At 41.2% G+C, this 19,954-nt stretch overlaps 1 protein-coding gene across 1 annotated transcript in view; it reads left to right on the forward strand.

The window, feature by feature from the left end:
- The window catches only part of PTPRT (protein tyrosine phosphatase receptor type T), a 329,075-nt gene that overhangs the window by 86,957 nt on the left and 222,164 nt on the right, over positions 1–19,954 (forward strand). The gene's annotated exons all lie outside the window — the stretch shown is intronic.

Consider the following 19,954-nt stretch of genomic DNA (forward strand, 5'->3'; position numbering starts at 1 on the left):
CAGACTAGTTTTAATTCCTTTGTCATTGTTTGCGTGAACTGAATGCTGTAAAGAAATAGTGTGTGGCTCCCCCATCCTCCCCAATCTTACGCTTTCAAGAAGCTTGGAGACATTGATTTTTGCAAATTCTTCTTAGTAAGTTGGAGGTGGATGTCCAGATCTTTAAAAGTCAAAATTCTTACATATGCCTGCAGTAGAAACAGACTTAAACACAGAAGCGTATATTATAGCAGTAATTATGATAAACACGTGTACAAAGCTGTCATGAAAATTCTGGCTTTCTGATGAAGAAAATCTTCAGTATACGAAAACATGAAATTGGTAGCCTGTTTGTGGGACCACAACAAAGTAGTTACAATTGATTTGAACCCTCTGTGGCTTCACTAGGTACAGTATTCTTCCCTAGTCCTGAACTGTAGCATGCTGCTGATGTGCATGTTTCCCTGATGTTGTCATATATGTCACTCCGTGACCCAGGTGTGCATTGCAGAAACCTAACATCTTATTCCAGCAGTTTTATATTGTTGATGGTAATAATCAGACAAGCAGCTTTTTCTCAGTTAACATAGTCTGAAAACTGATACCCTTTATCATTTCTGCTGCACCAAGGTTGTGCTTCTGCTTTCTTAGAGCTAAGGGATTGCTAATGTAAGGAGGAGATCTGGTCAATAGGATTTGTGGTTTGCTAGCATATAGTTGAAGATAGATCTGTAACTGCAGGTCTGCTGACAGAAAGGTTGAATCTGCTTTCAGACCACTGGCTGAGTGATGATAGTGAGCAAATCTAATTATGTTTGGATCTTTGTATTATGGTCTTTTATGGGTGTCTGTAGTTCTTACAGTATTTGACATGTAAACTGCTTAAGACATTTTTACAGGGGAAAGGCAGCAAATGCTACATAAATACAGTGAACGCACTCCACATACAGAGATATCGGATCTCCAATTCATAGCTGTCCCTAAAGTCTTTGAAATCAGACTCACACTGAATCACAAGATAGTTGACAATGGAAGAGACCTGTGGAGACCATTGAATCCACCTCCCTGCTCAAAGCAGGGTCAGCTAGAGCAAGTCACTCAGGACCTTGCATTTTGAATGTCTCCAATGGTGGAGATTCCACAGTCTATCTGGGCAGCTCATTCCAGGATTTGATTATGTTTACAGTAGAAAGATGTTCTTTTTTCTAATGTTTTGGTATTTCCAGTAATTCAGTTTGTGTTCATTGCCTCTTGTACTGTCACTAGGCACCACTGAGAAGAGCCTGGCTACTCCCTCCCATCAGTTATTTTTAAGACTTGCTAAGTGGCCTTCTGAGACCTGACTTCTTGAGGCTAAACCATTCCAGCTCTCTCGACCTTTCCTTCTGTGTCAGATGCTCCACTCCCTCAATCATCTTCATGGCCATTCAATGGACTTGATTCAGTATGTCCATGTCTTTCTGGTGCTAGGGAGCCTAGAACTGGACACAGCACTCCAGCTGTGGTCTTACCAGTGCTGAGTAGATGGGAAGTATCACATCCCTTGTCCTGCTGGCAATTGTCTCCCTAATGCAACCCAGAGAACACTTGGCCTCCTTTGGCTCCAGGGAATGTTGCTGGTTCATGGGCAACTTGCTGTCTGTCAGGACCCTCAGATCCTTTTCTACAAAGCTATTTTTCAAGCCAGTTCAACCCCACCCATACTGATGCATGGGGTTATTCCTCCATAGGTGCAAGTCATGTTTGCCTTGTTTGTCCTCAGGACTACTGAGAGGTGCCTCACAATGACACCATTTCTCTCCCTCAGCCCTTGTGGGGGCATCCGCTGTGCTTGTGCATGTCCAGTTAGTTTAAATCCCTAACCTGATCCTTTTCCATTGAGGGTAAGTCTTCCTTTCTCCATACTTCTCCACTGGCCTCAGTGTCCTGGGATTCGTGAAGGCAAGTGTTAATGAGCAAAGACTGAGGCGAAGAAGACATTGGTACCTTACATCTGCCTCTTCCACGTTCTTTGTTGTGAGGCCCTCTTTAGCAGGCCCTACGCTTTCTGTAGTCTTCCTTTTGCTGATCATAAACCTGTGGAAGCCCTTCTCCTTGTTCTTCACTTCTTTGCCAGATTTATCCCTAGACAGGCTGTGGCTTTTGTAACACCACCTCTACATGCTCATGTGCTCAGACATTTTCTCTATTCCTCCTTGGTTATCTGTCCCTGCCTCCACCTTTGGTATGCTTCCTTTTTATGCTTGAGTTTTCTCAGGAGGTCCTTGTACATCCATGCTGGCCTCCTGCCACCATTGCTTGCTTCCTGTTTGCCATTCTTGAGCCTGGATGAGGTGATCCTTGAAAATCAACCAGCTTTCCTGGACCCCTCATCTTTCCAGGAGGTATGGGATTTTTCCAAGCAGATCTTTGAACAGGCCAAAATCTGCTCTCCTGAAGTCCAAGGTTGTGATCCTAGTTGATGTCTTGCTTGCTCCACTCCAGGACCATGAATGCCACCGTCTCATGGTCACTGCAGTCAAGTGTGCCCCTGACCTTCACAGCCCTCATTAGTTCTTCTTTGTTTGTAAGTATGAGATCCAGCAGAGCACCTCACCTCATGGGTTCCTTCGTCACCTGTGTCAAGAAGTTGCCATCAACACACTCCAGAAATATCATGGATTGCTTTTACGCTGCTGTGTTGCTTGTCCAGCAGGTAGTGGGATGGTTAAAGTATCCTGTCAGCACTAGGGCTTGGGAACATGAGGCTTTTTCCAATTTTCTGAAGAAGGCATCATCTACGGCTTCTTCCTGGTAAAGCTGTCTTTAACAGATACCCACCATAGCACTGCCCATGTTGGTCTGCCCTCTGATCCTGACCCCTAAGCTCTGAGCTGGCGCGTCCCCTGTTCCGAGGCATTCCCGCTTTCTCACGTAGCTGACAATTTCTCCTCCTCGCTGTCCTGGTCTATCTATCCTAAAGAGCCTGTGTCCATCCGTTGCAATGCTCGAAGACTGCTGTACCAGCCAGATTGCTGGAGTGTGTCCAGTTTCTCCTGCAACTCTGATAAATACATTGTGCTGAATTTTCCAGCAGAAGATAGGCTGCTCTCTGTAGCAGGGGTGGCAGAAGGTGATGTGTGCCTAACCCTTCAGTTGCTCTAGAGGACACAGGAGAGTTAGGCTTTACTGGTGATTTCGGCAAAGAAGATGGAAGAGGCGGCAGTGACTCTGTTCCTACTCTTACCGGTTGTGGTAAACTTATACAGAAATCACCTTAAACTGCTGCTGTTAAATCTAACAGCTGTCTATGAAGGCCATTTTGGTATGGAAATTCTTCTTTGCTGTGGAATGGAGCCTCCTGACAGCTTCTGATGTGTTCTTGTTCCCATTGCAGAACATGGGGCAGCACTGCACTGGAAGTGCACCTTTATTTAGAAGACGGTATCAGATGTTAATACTGTGATTTCCACAGGATAACAAGATAGTCTAAATAGTAAGCAGTGGGCTGTAAGGACTAGAAATCAAAACTGATGCCACAGGCAGTTAGGAGTTGTAAGTTAAAATTGCAAGGGATTGTGTAATGGTTTGGCAGCTAACACAGTACTTGAAATTCATTTGGCATTTACATGCACGGTAAATTCCAAATGAGCTCCTAAGAACCCAATAAAAAGAAAAAATGTACATGTGTGTGGACTGCTTGTTTCTCTGTGTAACTTATATCCTCTTAGTTCTGCAATATAATTCGCCTTTGTATCATTGGGAGTCTTTTAATGTGCATGAAGAGGTGATTTACATTCTTAGATAAAGTGTAGGAATTTCAGACATGTTAACGGAATAAGCGGACCGTTGTTACTGTCGCCACTGAAGCTCGTGCATCCCGTGTGAATTTTCCTCAATTTAACTGTCCGCTTTTTCAGGGCAGCTAGCTTTTATTCGAGGAATATTGGTATATCCCCAGAAAATACAGCCACAAATTTTATTAACAGTGAAGTGAATGCCTGCACATTGCATGGCAGATCACGTTCGAACTGGCAGTTTATGACGGATGTGTGTGTAATTCACGTTCACTGTATTCCATATTTTACTCAAACAACTTCCAATAACAGTTACACAAATAAATTAAAGTGCAGCTGTCAAGGAGATCACCAACGGGAGTTGAAGACATAGACGTAATATATTAAAGAGCTGATGCCTCCTGGAAATCTTTGAAATCTGTTTTGCTAGATGAAAGCAGCAGATTTGTTTCCGCTGTTTATTTTTCTTCTCGCACTTTTAATAATCAAGAACACTTGTTATTCCAGAGGGTTTTGTTACAGTTTTGGGACTAGCTTCTGTATTTGTTTCATTAGTCTCAGTGTACTGTTTTCTGGCTATTTCATCACTTTACTTCCCCTAGAAATGGAAGCGCAGACCTGTAATGCTTTGATTAGCCTGTGTAACACGTGTACGTGAACCGTCGTTGCTCAGAGGGTCCAGGAAGGTTTGGCAGCTGGAATTCTTTCCTTTTACGAAATTATTGCGCACTTCTTAAAATCAGAGTTTTACGTGATCTTAATACCCGTGGAGAACTCTGTTTAAACTGCTGTGGTTTGATCGTGGTGCCCGGAGAGGCCCCTGTCGGCCTGTCCAGCCACCCAGCAGGTCCTTTTGTCTCTGGTCGCTTTGGAGCCAGCTGGCCTTGCTTGCTCGAGCTGGAAGCTGTCGGCCCTGCTCCTGCCGGGATTTGTTAGGGGCTCGAGCCCGGCCCCAGAGGCAGCGCTTCCCCACCGCTTTGCAACCGCTGTGTTTGCCGAGTAGCGTCCTTTCTTGATGCACTCTCTCGTCATCTGCTATTTCCTAGTACTGCAGGATTTAATCTATCAGTCGTGCTGTGGTGAAAAGTGGCGGCAGCCAGGCAGTGGTTTCTTTTCCCTGTCCCCCACTTTTCACTCTAGGTCACTGCAGAGTTTTCAACAGCCGTCAGCAGAATGAGGGTGCCTGAAATTTGTCTGTAGCTAGGTCAATAGAGCTATTGTTGTTTAAACATCTCTGGAAAACAGTAAATATTTCTCTCTAGCAAATAATGTTTTTTTTTTTCCCCTCCAGCCTGGCCATAGCCACCTGTTCAATGGACACTGTAAATTCATCAAGTCATTTTTGTTATGTTCATTGGACTGTGGAGCTGTGCGAGGGTCCTACGAAGCAACAAATGGGCTCAGAGCAGGCACAGTGCAGATTCTGCTAGAAACCCGTTCCCTCTAGTGCTAGCCCTTATCAGCTGGCCTGGGAAGGATAAGAAACCGTCAGCATTCCAGACTCCTTAGGGACAGAAGAGGAGAATCTGGGTTTACTAGCCTCACAATGGTAACTCCATTTATTCTGGATTTGTACCAGCATAAACTAGAGAAGGATTAGGAACAGAGCAAATAATCTCTGTATTTCTTAATTAACCAAATTTCCAAGAAGCCGAGTAAATGAATGGTGAACACATCAGAGTGAAATGATCAAACACTATTCGTTAAAGCTGACTATTATATCATAATCTGTAGATGCCTGTTCTCAGTTTGAGAGATGTTCAACTATTTTTAAGGCTTCCTTGAAATTAGGAGCTCTGTATGAGCGAAGCAAAAAGAATTTGATTTAAATAGCCTTACAAAGCAATAGATTTCCCTGGTGCAAGTTCTGTGGGTAAAATTTGACCTATAGTAGTATTTTTTTTCTAGCTCTTCTAAAGGGCATGATTATCAGTAGCAATTCACTTCTAGTGATTTTTTCTTGCACTCCAAGGAGGGAATGTAGATTTATAAGTCTGAGAAATAAATGGTTTTCTCTGGCACTGAAGAAAGATCTCATCAGGCATTAACTGGAGTTTATTTGGGGAGCGTAGAGCTCTGCTTGTGAAGCCTGAAAATAAACAGAAATAAAATTCAGGGACTGAACATTTGACTGTATATAATCAGGTCAGATCCTTTAGATAATCATGCAAGACTATTCTTCTAGACGTTTTGTGTTGCCATTCTCCCCCATAGCTTCTGTGCTTCACTGAAACGTTGCAGCGCTGTTTCATGTAGAGAAGTATTTGAAATCTGGCTGTTTCAGTGGGTAAGTGACAGGTCTTACTGACAGTACGAAGGGTGAATTTTGACCCCATGCCTGATAATTATGTGGCAGTAGAATCACTTAACTTTTTTTGCGCAGATGTACATGACTATAAAAATGACAGACTGTGCAGTGACTTCTCTGCTTTCAGACTGCCATCAGTCTACATCAGCAGGAGCTCCACATGTACAAAGTAAAAGAAAAATAATCCTTTTTGTGTCGTAACTTCAGTTTATGCATGTAGCAAATGCAGTAATCAGCATATCGCCTTTGATGTTTTGTTTCAGTGTGAAGGGGACAGCCTTAAGGATCAAAAGTTAAATCTCCAAACTCTGGCATTTCTTTGCTGAACTTGTTTATCCATCAGCGCTTCAAATCACGGCATAATAAGCTCGAGCATAATGCGTTCTCTGTTGGATTATGGAAGCAGAATCCTCGTATGAAGTGGTGATCATCCCTTACAGGGAAGAAAAACAATTTTGCAAGTTTTAATTTGAAACTTCAGTGTAGGAAGAAAATGTCCTGTGTTTAATAGTATTGTGGTCATTCTGCATTCCAGTTACTGAGTCTTCAGTTTTACAGGAGGCTTGGGCTAATTGTGCTGTTACGTTAATTGACAGCTCTCAGTTTTGTTGTTAGGACTACAGAGTGCTGGGTAACAGGCTGATAATGCATTAAGGTTACTCCTGTCTCCCTGGAGAGGGTTGTCTGTGTTTTGTCGGGTGTGCTGAGCTACAGGCTGTTCGGTGTAGAGGCTGTTTGTACAGTGCTTATCACTGTGATGTTGCAGACGTTATGGTAATACAAATATTTGCAGGTATGTGCATGTTTAAACATATATAAACCATTTCTCTGAACTAGGAGTAAACTTGCATCCCGCTCCGTGGTAGCGTAGTGTTTAATCAGAGTTTATGCCTTGGGTGAAGGCAGTTCAGTGGTCTCCCATTTCAGACAGAGAGCATGAATGAATTCCTGTTTCCTGAGGATTCTTGGCCCATTTGACCATGATACTTAGGGAACAGTGGTATTAGAAATACGCAGCTTGTAGATCAGACCAGTGCACTGGATGCAATGACGTATCAATTTGACTTGAATCCTTTGTACTGCTCTTCATACTGCTAAATAAATAAATAAGTAAACGATTCCTCCATGTCCTGGGGAGAAACAGGATGGGGAATCTCTGTCCTTAGCCTTTGCAGCATACAGTGGCTCTCAGAAAGTTAGCATGCTTCTGTGTGACTGTTTAGGAAACTCTTTAGCCTGTTAAATCAGTAAATATAAATTGAATCTGAACCTATTCAGGAAACTCCAGGCCCAATTTGCATGAGTAGAAGGAGTAATAATAAACTCTATGCAAAACCTTTTGGGCAGAAAAATGTGCTTTGGTGAAGAAATTACTAGTCTCACTTTTGTTGTGTATGCAGATGATGCCTTGATATCTGCTGATTCCATTTTGGGAAGATTTGAAGCAAAGTAAATAATCTCCCTGTTAGCTGCTTTGTAATACCTTATAATCTATCATTTCTGCCACGAGCGGAATAGATACTTTTGTAGTAGGGTTTTTCTCTAGAGGAAGATGGTTTCAGATCTTTCTGGAAATGCAGAAAACTTGGGAACACGGCATAGCTGTTTCTCCATACGAACAGGTTTCTATTGCATAAAATGCAAGATCCTGTTTAATAAGGATCCAGTCAGGATCCATTGATACTCAGTTGCAGGACCTGTACTTAACACTTAGTTCTCATAGTCTAAACCCCAGAGGGCTCTCCCAAAGCTTAAAAAAGGATCTTGAATTTGCCTGAGATCTTTCAAACAAGATCTTTGAGATCTTGTTTGAAACAGTGTGCCTCAGGGACAACATAGCTGAGAGCAAGGAGAGTGTATTTACCCAAGGGATTTCTCAACTAACCACAGATGTTCTTGGTAATACTGGCAAATGACACATATGAAAAAACAGTAGAATAGTAATGTCTTCTTCTGGGATCTTAGATCTCCTGTCTAGGTGAAATAGTTTGTCTACTTTGCCTTAGTTTGGCTATTAGATTTGTTGCGGTGGCCTGGTCTCATGGTGAAAGAATTGCTCATCACACTTGGACAGTCTTCTCTTTTGCTGCAACTGGGGAAATAATCAGCTCTCCTGTTATTTCTCTGCTACTGGTCACTCACTCAAGTGGTTGCTCTAAGAACAGAGTTGTAGAATTGGTAGAATTGTCATTCATGTTCACCACTGTAAGGTGAACTGTCTTGGGTCATCAATATTTTTTTTTCTTTAATGGTTACAAAATAGGTTTTTTCATACACAAAATAGATTTTGAAATGTCTCTTTTACGCTTGTAGGTTGTAATACATAGTGAGGCTCTTGAAATAAAATGAGGTTTATCAAACACGTAGCTTGCAATTTGAACAAGCAAGTCCTCTCAACTGTGTGCACGTAGAATGCACCATTAAAACTCTGCGCTGTATGAGTTCAGCGTACATGGGTTCCCATGTCTCAAACCAAGTCAGGCTTCAGGAGATTCACTTACTTTTTTGTAGGAAAGTGATTAATATAAGTAGGAAGGAAAAAGAGAGGGAATGCAGAAAACAAATTTGTTTTAGTTTGCATTGTTTTTGGAGTACTAAGGTTTTTGGAGCCATCCAGGTAATGTCAGATATTTTTGTAATGTAATGTAGGGTAATACAACAGTCTGCAGCCCTTTCCAGCTTATGCTAAGGTGAAATAGCGTAGACAAAGAAGGTATTTTTTTTAAAAAATCCTCCTACTGTTGGAGCCTATTTTGGGTTAATAGGGTTGACTCTTGAGTGTGCTTTGTTACATTTAGAAGTAGAAAGTTTTTTATCTCTGTTCATTCTTTTGGAAAAAAGGTAATTTGAGTTTATAATTACCTATGTAAACTTTGCATTTCGGGAGTAGCTCGACGTGTCTGTGTAGTAGGGAACTTTATTTCGTTTTTTGCATACTTTATGCTAGCCAGAGAGATTGGCATGGGACTTAAGTGGAGGGGGAAGAGATCCCTTTTTATTCTGGAAATTGCTATGGAGCTTCAAGTTACTCTTCCTAATCTGTATCTTGCTAGGCAATAAAATTCTTTTTGCTACCGGAAGCAATGATCCTTGCCATACTGTTATTTTTATAAAAGATTAGATTGTTCGCATAGATGTATAAACAGTATGACCTTAGTGGCAGCAGAATAGTTATTGGTGGCTGCTTGGCTGTTTTTCAGACTTGTTATATATTTGGTATGAGTAAAAGTGGAAGTGTAATTAATCTTAGCGGTAAAACTCTTGAATGAAGAGTGCTCCCTTCAGTGTAAACTATAGTACAGCTAATGTAGGTGTTATTAGTGTAAATGTTTTGGAATGTGTGGAAGGAATATTAAATGTCACTGATCTCCAGCTCTTCTGGAGTTTCTTAAGGCTTCCTAGGGTTTACATCCCTGCCTACTTCCAGCAAGAGAGGTAAAGAGAGAAATTTTAAGAGTTGAGTGAAGCATAGCTGTGATGACGGCACATCTTTTCTTTCCTTGTGCTAACCACATTCCTCACAGTCTGCCAAAGCATAAATGTCATTTCACTCGGTTCCTCCGGACGTGCAGAGCAACTGCCTGAAGTGAGCACTTGGCGTAGCTCCTATCTGAACAAGTCAATTTTGATTCATCCAAGTTTCCTGTAGGTACCGTGATCTCAGCTGTGTTCTTGCCCAGATTAACATCAGGAACGCGCGCACACAGGTGTCCGGCTGCTTGGAGGCTCGGCAGGCTGCATAGGTTGTTCGCGGCAGCTTGACATGGTTGAGCTGTGTTGATTTAAAGGGTCCTGTGGAGCTGTTTGGGATGTGCCTGGAGCATGAGGCTCGTTGGCTGGAACACAGTGCTACATTCATTCTCTGGTTCTGTCACCATCTATTCATCATTATTTCCACAATTATAAAGCAGTATTTGAATACCTGCTTCAGTAAGTATGAGAAGTAGCTGTGAGATTAGAATTCCTTGAAGTACACTGAGTTGTGCGCCCTGGTCTCCTCACCTGAAGTTGACCCACCTCTGGGGTGTGCAGTGTGTAAGCGAGAAGACGGGTCGGCATTGGTGCTGAAAGAGCACAACAGACACTGGTGAGTCAGAAGTCTCCCCGCAGTCATGGTCGCCTGTTTATACACTAGTCTGGCTTGTGTTTCAGTTCTCCTTACTGCTTCTCAGCTCTTCCACACATCTTTAGGTGGTGGGCAGGGAGGTAAAGGGCAGCAGTTATTTAATTCTTTACTTTGCCTTAAATGAAATGAAAAATCCTGCCTTAGGCTTTTCCTGCAAACCTAGCAGGTTGCTATGGATTAAGCTATTTAATCAATCCAGACAAGCCATTCCATGCTGCTCATCGTAGTCAATACCTCCAGTCACTTGCCATTTCAGCAGCTTCGATGCTAACGATCCTTCATTCTGCAGACAGAGATGTGCCAGAAAGCAAAAGTTGCTAAATAGCCTCTATAGATGAAGCTATAAAATCTCATCGCCTTCATCCTTTCCCACCATCGTACACTGGTAGCATAGCAACTGATGAAGCTGCTTGAACTTGAGTTGACCTGAAATTACATGTTTCACGGTTTATGTGTTTACTCCTGCCTTTCTCCTTTTTTTGTTTGGTGCTTGTTGAGTTTATATTCCCCAGTCTCTATCGGAGATTAGCAGCTTGTTCATGCAGAAAGCTGGAATAGATTTAATAACACATGATATATGAACTTAAATAGCCATGAAGTTAGAAACATAAGACAGAGCTGAAGCTGACCCTGACTAGTGATCGGTGGAGATCTCCTTTTTGATAGGATGTGAATGCAGTTTTCAGTGTCTTATTACAGCCATAAGAAAGGGCAGGCTCCCATAGATGGATATTGCAAGTTGTAGCGCTGCAGAATTGGCTGTTACAGAAAGTAATGTAGAGCGTAAATATGAAGAAATTGTAATAACCTCTGGGGTTCTCTCACACAGGAAAGTCAGCGAATGCAGAGGGACTAGTTTAAAACCAACTAGCAGCAAGCCACTTGGGTGACTGTTAGCACGTGCATAGTTGCAGCAGTTTCTGGTGGAGAAATCGGTATGTTTTCACAAGGGTTTCTAGGATGCTCCAGTCTTTTCAGGTCCTTTGTCAAAGAGAGCTGATGCTCCTCTGATGCTTTGTGATACTTTCTTAATTACCACGTTCTGATGCTTCGGTCGTGTGTTTAAACACTAGCTTGGGCTTTCTTCTCAGGTCATTTAAAGACTAACATGAAATTTTAGCATGAACGTATCTGATGCATCTGTCATCAAGGGCAAGATGCAAGAAAAGAGGGAAGCAGGAGAAAAAAATGGCTGATTCTTGTGAGAGAGAATGTATCACGGATGAGTCCAGAGAACAGGATTTAGTTCAAGAACCCAGGACTTGCTCACCAAAGAGCAGTTAGATGGTGATTAGAGAAAGTTGTGGTCCTTTTCATTGTTGCTCTAGTCAAATTTAACCTGAGCTTTCTTCAGTGTGTATGTGCTCCAGCTTGAGCAGATGGGACTGAAATGCTCCTGCCTTAGAACAGTCTTAATGAGAGAAAGAAATGCTGCCTTTGACAAGAATTTTAGCCATTGAATTATTAGATCAAAGGGCATCACTGTCACCAGTGCATGTTCTTGCTGCATTTATAAAAGGAAGGAGTGAGTTGTGCTCATTCTTTCCAGCGAAAAGCACAGTCATTAACCTTAATAGGATGGTTTTGGACTGCAACAGCTGAGTTCTGCTGCCCTCAATGTGAGCACGTTCAGAGAGCATCTGAAGAACACACTGGCAACTCCGTATTACTTCTTGCTGAGCAGTTTTTTGCACAGCTTGCTGACTTTGTGGCTTCCACCTCTGTTGACTGACTGTTCCGATAGCTCAGTGCTTCTTGCTGAAGGCCAGGCACTGAGAATGCAAGTGTTGAGAGGTGGAGTGCATCTCACCTAAATTTGAATAGCAGTCAAAGAAAGGGGCAGTTTCAGGAAACAGTTCATTTTATCTATCTTAAATATGCACTTTCAGAGAACTGTACAATGTACCTTAAATTGTCCATTTCTCTCCGTTGACTATAAAGGAGGGAAATTGCTAATCTGGACTTGACTGTATGGAAGCCGCACATTAAAAGGCAGGATAATTCTATAGTTGTAACCTACTCATGGGTATCTAAATTCGTAGTGCACAAAGCTCTTATTTTGTTGGACCCCCCATATTTCATCAAAGATCTCTGAAAACGGAATGATTTACTGTAACAATGTCATTCCATAAGCCACAGGGGGTTCTTGTTCATGGTGTCATTTAGTAGCTATTTTGCAGCTGAAAACGTCAAAAAAATTGCATACATTTTGGAAATGAGAGCCAATTGTACATTCTCGCCAGCCCAGGAGACTGGTTGCTCTTAGAGACCATCAGAGACTGCCTGTGCGTTGTATAGGGTAGCACTCCTATCCCTGGGAAGGAAGGTTGTCTTGTAGCACTCCCAGCATGTGAGTTTTACAAACCCATTTTGCTCCGGTACTGGAGATTGCTGTGTGTCAGTATTGAGCCATTAGGGAGCCATGGGAGAGTCTCCAATCATCTTCTTTTTTCCCTTCCTTTACAGTACAAATGATGACTCAAAGAGAAGCATTCAGCTCTAATCTGTGTGAGTTCTTGTAATAAGCTTTACAATTAGAGCACAGAGTCTTCCATCTAATTCACTTAATTTACGCTGGGAAATGAGATACTGTTCAACTAATCCGATGCTATTTTCTTCTTTATTAAAGAATGAAAGCATCCTCTGAGGCTCTGGTGGGATTCAGGCTAAAGCTTCTGAGAGACAAATAGTATGAAAGGCTAATGAAGTAGAATAGTACGGTAATTCCCTCTTGATGTCTGGTGCCCCTCTCGTTTAACCTGTAACACAATTACAAGAAGAGTTGGTAGGAGGTAATTGGCCTGTACCAACTCTTTCTGGTCTCAGGGTGAGTTTGTAAATTTTTGTTTATTAAGATGACGTGAATAGAGATGAACCTCCTTCTTCCAGGGTTTGTTCTGTGTGTCTTAGAGTGCTTTCAGGAACGAGTTACGAGGTTTTGTGCTGCTTTATAGTAACTCCTGTAAGAATTACTGTTTTTCGCTCTTAAACCCAGACGTCCAATTGCTTAATTCAGAACGTACTCCTTGGTGATTTGAAATACATATTGCCACCACTTCTTAAGGGGAAAATACGTAGAGAAGATGTATTCCGCATCTACACCAGGTCGCAGCAAATTCTGCCTTAGTATATATGTGGGTATTTGATGTGCAAGTACACTGTTGTGAGGTGTAAAGAGAGTGTTCTGTAATCTTTGAATTTTGGGGTCTTTGGGAGTCCCAGAAGACCAACATCTTGTCAAATAAAGGGGCTCTTGCTCTGTTGGCTTTCTTTGATGTTGATTGTTGTCCCTTGAGATCTGCTCTCCTCTTCTTTTTTGTTGCTATTATGCTGGCTGTCTGGCCACGTGGCTTCATTCTTTCTCATCTGTTTCTTGATCATTTTTCTTTTGCCCTCTGCTTCTTGTATAGACACTGCTGGCCTTTCTTTAACCTTTTCTTTTATTCTGTAGGTGGTTTCCTGTGCTCAGGTCATTTTCACCATCTCCTCTATCTTTTTCTTCTCAGACTACTTTTCTTTGAAGATCTTGCTGTGAACTTGTAATTAAGTCATCTCAGAATCACTTAACTTCACACCTTTGCCACTGTAGATGTAAGCAATCCGCAAGTCATTCACAGATTAAACTTTGCATCGACAGTCATGTTTTTTTTTTCTTTCACTAAAGACTATGGCTCAGCCTTGCCATGTCCATATTGCTAATGCATTTATTTAGATCCTTAATCCCCTATTCTCACTTGAGAGCTGTTTGTGTTGAGCATATGCCTGTGATCTATTGCATGCCTGTCCATAGGATCATAAGGTAGTTCAGGCTGGGAGTGAACTCGGGAGGTCTGTCATCCCACTTTCTGCTCAAAACAGTGTCAAGGTTGGGTTGCACCACTCCTGAAAAGATTCTTAGATCCTTTCCCTGGCTGGTCATGCAGCTTCCTGGGAAGTGCTGCTCTTAAGCCTCACAGTTTCTTCTGCTCCACACAACTACAGGTGTTTGCCATCTCAACCTGTGTTACAGGCTTGTGTCTTAATGCTGCTCCCTTCATGTGATACTAGTACTTAGGACTGAATCACTTAAAACTTTAGTTTTCTTTTGGGAAGAAATTCCTAATTCTTAAGGCACTAGTTAAGATAACATGCATAGGCAGCTTTTTGTTTTAAGTTAGAGAGGGCTGATTAAATCATGAAACATGGCAAGTCCTTTGTCAACAGAAATATTAACCATGAAGCGAAAAGAAAAAAAGCAAGTGATCTACTGTGGCTTACGAGTATTTTGTATCATAGAGTTATTGATGTTACTTACCATTCTGTTAGTAAATTCGGGGGATGGGAAGGAGGATCGGGTGGAGAATACTGACACTAAATTTGTTAATCTGTAGAACAATATAGCAAAGGGCAAACTGCCATTTTGTCTTTTAGTCTCTGGTCATTAAGCACATAGACATCCTCTGACGGATGACTGACGAGGAATAACGTGGTGTCGATCTCAATAGGGGCAGGAGGAGCCCTGCAAGTCCACAGGCAGCCCTCATGTGTAGTAGGGAAGTGCTGATGGAGGAGGAGAGGTTAGACTTTGCTCTGTAGGGGTGATGTTGGCTTGGTGGGACTGGCATGTTTCACAGGTGATGCAAAACAAGCTTCCCACAATAATAGCTTTTGTTCTGTAAAGCGTATAAACATGTAAAACCATTGCCTCTGGTTCTCCAGAGTGTAGAAAGCCCAGGTCTTCCCCCTTTGCTTGCTTTCCTTGATTCTGGCTTTAAATGTTCAAAATTGTTGGTTTCAGAATTATTTCTGGGCACTTTTCCATGGGAGAAGCCCTGTGTTCCCTGGCCAGTGGAATTTACCCATCCGGGTGAGTTAATAGAGCTCTTCATTAATGCAGCTGGCCCTCTCTGCCAACACGGTCAACACGTGTCACTGCTGTCAGCCTATTACTTTACTCTGAGGCAGATTTGAATGTCTCCCTTTGAGAGAAAAACAGCCATCGATACAGGACCAGTCACAGCCATGAAATACTCTCCTGCTGGATGTTGTAAAATCCTTGTGCCATTACTTTGGGCAGTAAATGGAACCCGGAAGTTCAGAGAATCACTGAAAACAAAACTCAACTGCTGCACGTGTAACAGATAGCGTGGAACGGGCTAGTAAGTAATGCCAGTGTAAAGACTGATTCAAAGGTCAGGCTGCTTATTGCTGACGTGTGAAGCTACGGAAGGGTAACTTGCGTGAATTACCCTGTCTAACGTGCTCTAGGTGACCCTGCTGAGCAGGGAGGCTGGACTAGATGATCTCCAGAGGTCCCTTCCAACCATACTGATTCTGTGAATGCTGTTCAGAGAGTAACATGAATCTCTAGCAGCCAGCAATAATTATAAAAAAGGTCTACAAAACAGTTCTGAAAAGATGGCAAGCTCTTCTAGGTGCCTGGAGGTGCAGACAGTCAAAACACGGACTTCAGCATGATTCCATTTTTTTTTCCTTGAGAAAGCTGCTTCTGCCTTCTTAAATGCAAATTTAAGTACCTATGTTCTCAGCAGCTCTTAAATTGTAATAGTCTATGGCTATTGTGAGGAAAACTCTACAAATGCGCTTTTCTCTGTATTGTTTGTAAAAACCCTCTGAGAAGCTTGAAATTTGGCCTCCTTGCCTTCCAGTCCCATTCTTATCCTTTTGGCAAGCTCAGTTTCCACAGCTGTGTATTTAGGATGCTGAGAGAAAAGCTTAGAATTCCCCCTAGCAAGCAAATAATCAATATCAGGTTTGCAAACCCAGAATCCTACTTGTTGGGCTAAAATGTCTTTTATAGCAGCCCCTCCTACATCCCCCAAAGAATAAATACATAATAATTCTAATTAGAATATAATATTATAACTGTATTATAATATTGTAATTATATATTATAATTGTATTTTATAATTATCTTTTTATTTATAATTATATTCATATATTATCTTAACTAGTGCCTTAAGAATTAGGAAATTCTTCCACAAAGAATATTTTATAATTATATAATACAGTATTATAATTATAAATATATAATATATTAAATATCTGTCTTCTGAGCTTATTTTTGGAGTCTGTGCTGTATGTCATATGCCTGCATGGAAACAAAATAGGGCTGTCTTCCTGCTCTTCAGGATTTTGGCTATGTATGGTGTTTGCATGGCTAATATTTTGGAAATCCAAGACTACAGGCTTGTCTTGGAGCTTGTGAGAGTCGTATTAAGAATATGATTTTGTTGGTGTGATTACACCATGCTTAATAACAAAAAAAGGGTAAACTTCGCGCTGCTGAACTTGCCGTATGCTAGTGTTTTGTAGCATCAGTGGTTCTTTTTATCTAACATCATCTGTAGGCAAACACAAAGGCAAGTGAGAGTTTATGGTCTCTGGTTGTACATCTTAACCAACTGGACTTACTATCAACAGAGAATGAATTTTTGGAAGAGCTGAACTTTTATTCACATAAAATCCATAGCTTAAGAGTTTTATCCAGTTGTTTCAAGATTAAATTTTCTTTAATGTCTTTTTTGTATGGATTATTTCACAGAAGACAGTGAAAACCAGTTTCTGGGGATTTTTCTTTCATGTTTCAATCTCCACGGTCACAATTGAAGGATAAGAAGTTGCATGAAACTGGGGGGGGGGGGGGAAGTCTCCAATATCTGAATTTTTAACCTCAGTTACTCTATTTATTTATTTATTTATTTAAGTAGTAAATTTATTGGCCATGAAGCAGGCAATTAACCTGTGGAATTCCTTGCCAAGTGATGACACAGCTATTAAAAAGATTACTTTAGGAAGTTCAGAAAGTCCTTAAGAGGGAAATAATTAACATATTATGTAGAAATTCAATGTGTAATTGCCCTGTTCTTGCACTCTTCCCTAGGTGTAGATTTAATGGCTGCTGCTTGAGAGAGGATAGAGGACTTGATGAAACTTTGATCTCACCTGTTAGAGCTGCTATGTTCTTACATACTGTTTATGTGAAACAGTTCATCCTACCTTAATAAAACAGTACAAGGTGAGAAAATATACTCTATCAAATAGTTACACTAATTGACCCTAAAAAACTCAGCCTTAGTTTTTCTCTTGGAAGGGTAGCATCTTCTTTCTCTCTTTAGAAGGCAATAAAAATTCTTCAGTTCTGTAACTGTGAATCTCAGAATGATTGAGGGTGGAAGTTCCTTTAGAGTTCATCTGCTCAGACAGGGTCATCTCCAGCAGGTTGCTTAGGATCCAGTCCAGATAGCTTTTGAAAATCTCCAAGGATGGAGACTCCACAAACTTCCTGGGCAACCTGTTCTGAATCTTTAACAACTGCTAAAGTTGCTCACACAAGCAGTGCTTCCTCTGGCCCTGATATGCTTCTGTGAAATTTCAAAAAAAAGAACAAAACAAACCTGTGTTCGGCAATTTGATAGAAAACATCATCTTAGCACATTATGGAGGTCAGAGACATTGATAGAAAAGACTGTTTTCCAAGACTCATTTTCATATCTTGGATATTCACTGGTTTTGAGACAATTTCACTGACAGTTCATTTTTGACCTCCCATACAACTCTGAAATATTTCTAGAGGTGCTTGGGTGCTCATTCTTCTTCTGACAGGCTGTGTTGGTGGGACTAAAGTCTCCTTTCACAAAGAATTGACATAGTCTTTAAACTGTGCTTCTTTCCAGCTTCATAATCAGGATTTTTTCTTAGTTTGGAGTTCATTGCTTTAAATCTCTCATAGTAATAATTTTAAACCAGCATTGCAAATTGTTTCTTCAGGAATTTTCACTAGCTGAAAATTTTGTCTGCCTTGTCTTTTTAAGGTCACATTGAAGTATGTGTTTCTTTGTATCTTATATTTAAAGTAAATACAAGCATAAGAGGAGTTAGGTTTTTAGCACTAGAAAGTTTAAGATATGTCTGCTCTGCTTCCTGGGACAAGGTAGAAGTAGTTGAGATAGCACTAAGTAAGGTGGCTCTAGTACTAGTATGACCTGAAGCTCCAGTTCATCTATTTCATGTTGCCTAGTGCAGACTTACCCCTTAGTTGCAGTGTTTGTGCTGACATTGCATTATCTGTTACAATAATAAACAAGCATGTGAGAATGTTAAATAAACCCTCCAAATTGAGCCTAAAAAAAGGAGAGGCTTTCCAGTCTTGTAAGAATGGATCATCACTGTATCGCACCAAGATGGAAAAATGAAAAGCAAGGACTGAAATTACCATTAGTATCATAGTAAAACTTCAGCCAAGATCAGGAGCTTGTTGTGAGAGTCACTGTACTGATCCATACCCAGTCAATAAAAGAGTAACATTTCCATTTCACAAGTGAGGACTATATTTTGTTTTTCAAATTTGTGGCTGACCTAGAACTTCCAGATCAGCTATGAATCATAGGTTATCTACTCACAAAAGTAATTTTCAGTAGAAAGAAAGCATTAGTGTAAGTATTGAGTGAATCTGAATGGTAGCTAGGTGTTTTATTCAAACATTTGATTCTCTTCTCTCTTTGCTCTCCTTCTACATTAGTTCCTTAGCCCTTTTCACCTACCAGTGAAACCTGTAATTTTGGTGGATACTTAGTTCTCCATCTGAAAAGATGGTACAGTTTCTAACTAATTATATATGAATGGTACTCATCTTAAAAATGTCTGACATTTCATATCAGAAAAAAATTGTGCCTGGAGCTATGGGAACTGTGCAGAATAAAAGCAGAAACAAAATTTTCTCCCCAACCTGAGCTCATGACACGACTTTGCTTATGTTGGATATCTGGCTTTTTTTCCACGGTTAACAGTACACAGCTACTGTCATCAAGCTCTATGAGATAGCATGGCTCAGATGCAATCAGCTGGAGAAAATAAGATTAACCAACGTTTCAGTTGATCATTCTGTCTAATAATGGTTTCTTCCTGTTGCTTCCCTTCGCAGAGCAGATGCTAACCTGCAAGACCACTTCTAGGTGGAAAGCCCCTATTCCTTTCATCCTGTGGTGCTCAGACTCATTTCTTCCGTGTTTCTGTGTGTCCTGGATTCTTCTGGCTTTCTGTGCTCTTTGAGGAATCACCTGGGGGCGTGGGATAACTCCTGCAGAACTCTAAAATTTATATCATGTTGTAACATCTACAACATTTATAGGTTTCTTCAGCGAGAGATACGTCCTTTCTTGTTGCTTTAATATCATAAGAGAAAAGAATTTGTGTCCCCTCTGGGACGAAGCAAGCTAGTGTGTGACGCAGGCAAAACTAGATGAGATTAAAGAAATTGTTCGTAATGTTGCATGGTTCAGTTCAGGTTTTCGAAACCATAAGGCATATGATATTCATGTGGCTTCCAATACACAAGTGTTACTTGTACACTGATTTTAAAAACAAAGGAAAGGAAATAGACAAGAAGAGTCGAGAAAACCAGAAATCAAGCAGGCAGCTGACCCTGTAGACTTTTTGTAGGTGTTCTCCAAGGCTGTAGTTGAGATGTCTTTTATTGGCTTGCTTTGCTTTTTATCACAGAAGTAATATTCGGTGATCTGTCTCCTGTCTGCTGCTGATGTCTCCTGATGATGCTTCCCCGACTTTTGTCAGGCAGTCTCCAAGTCTCGCGCAGACTTTGCTGCAGTACCTTTGCCTGTGAAGTCCAGCAAACTTGGTAATTGGACGTGGCAGGATATGATGATACAGGCATGTCTTTGAGTTTTTCCTTAGTTGTGGGCTATCAAGAATCTAAGTTAGAATCAGTTTTAGCAGTCTCCTGTCTCCGATAGCGCTGACCATGTG

The sequence above is a fragment of the Rhea pennata genome, chromosome 16 (genome assembly GCF_028389875.1).
Source record: "Rhea pennata isolate bPtePen1 chromosome 16, bPtePen1.pri, whole genome shotgun sequence".
Classification (NCBI taxonomy): domain Eukaryota; kingdom Metazoa; phylum Chordata; class Aves; order Rheiformes; family Rheidae; genus Rhea; species Rhea pennata.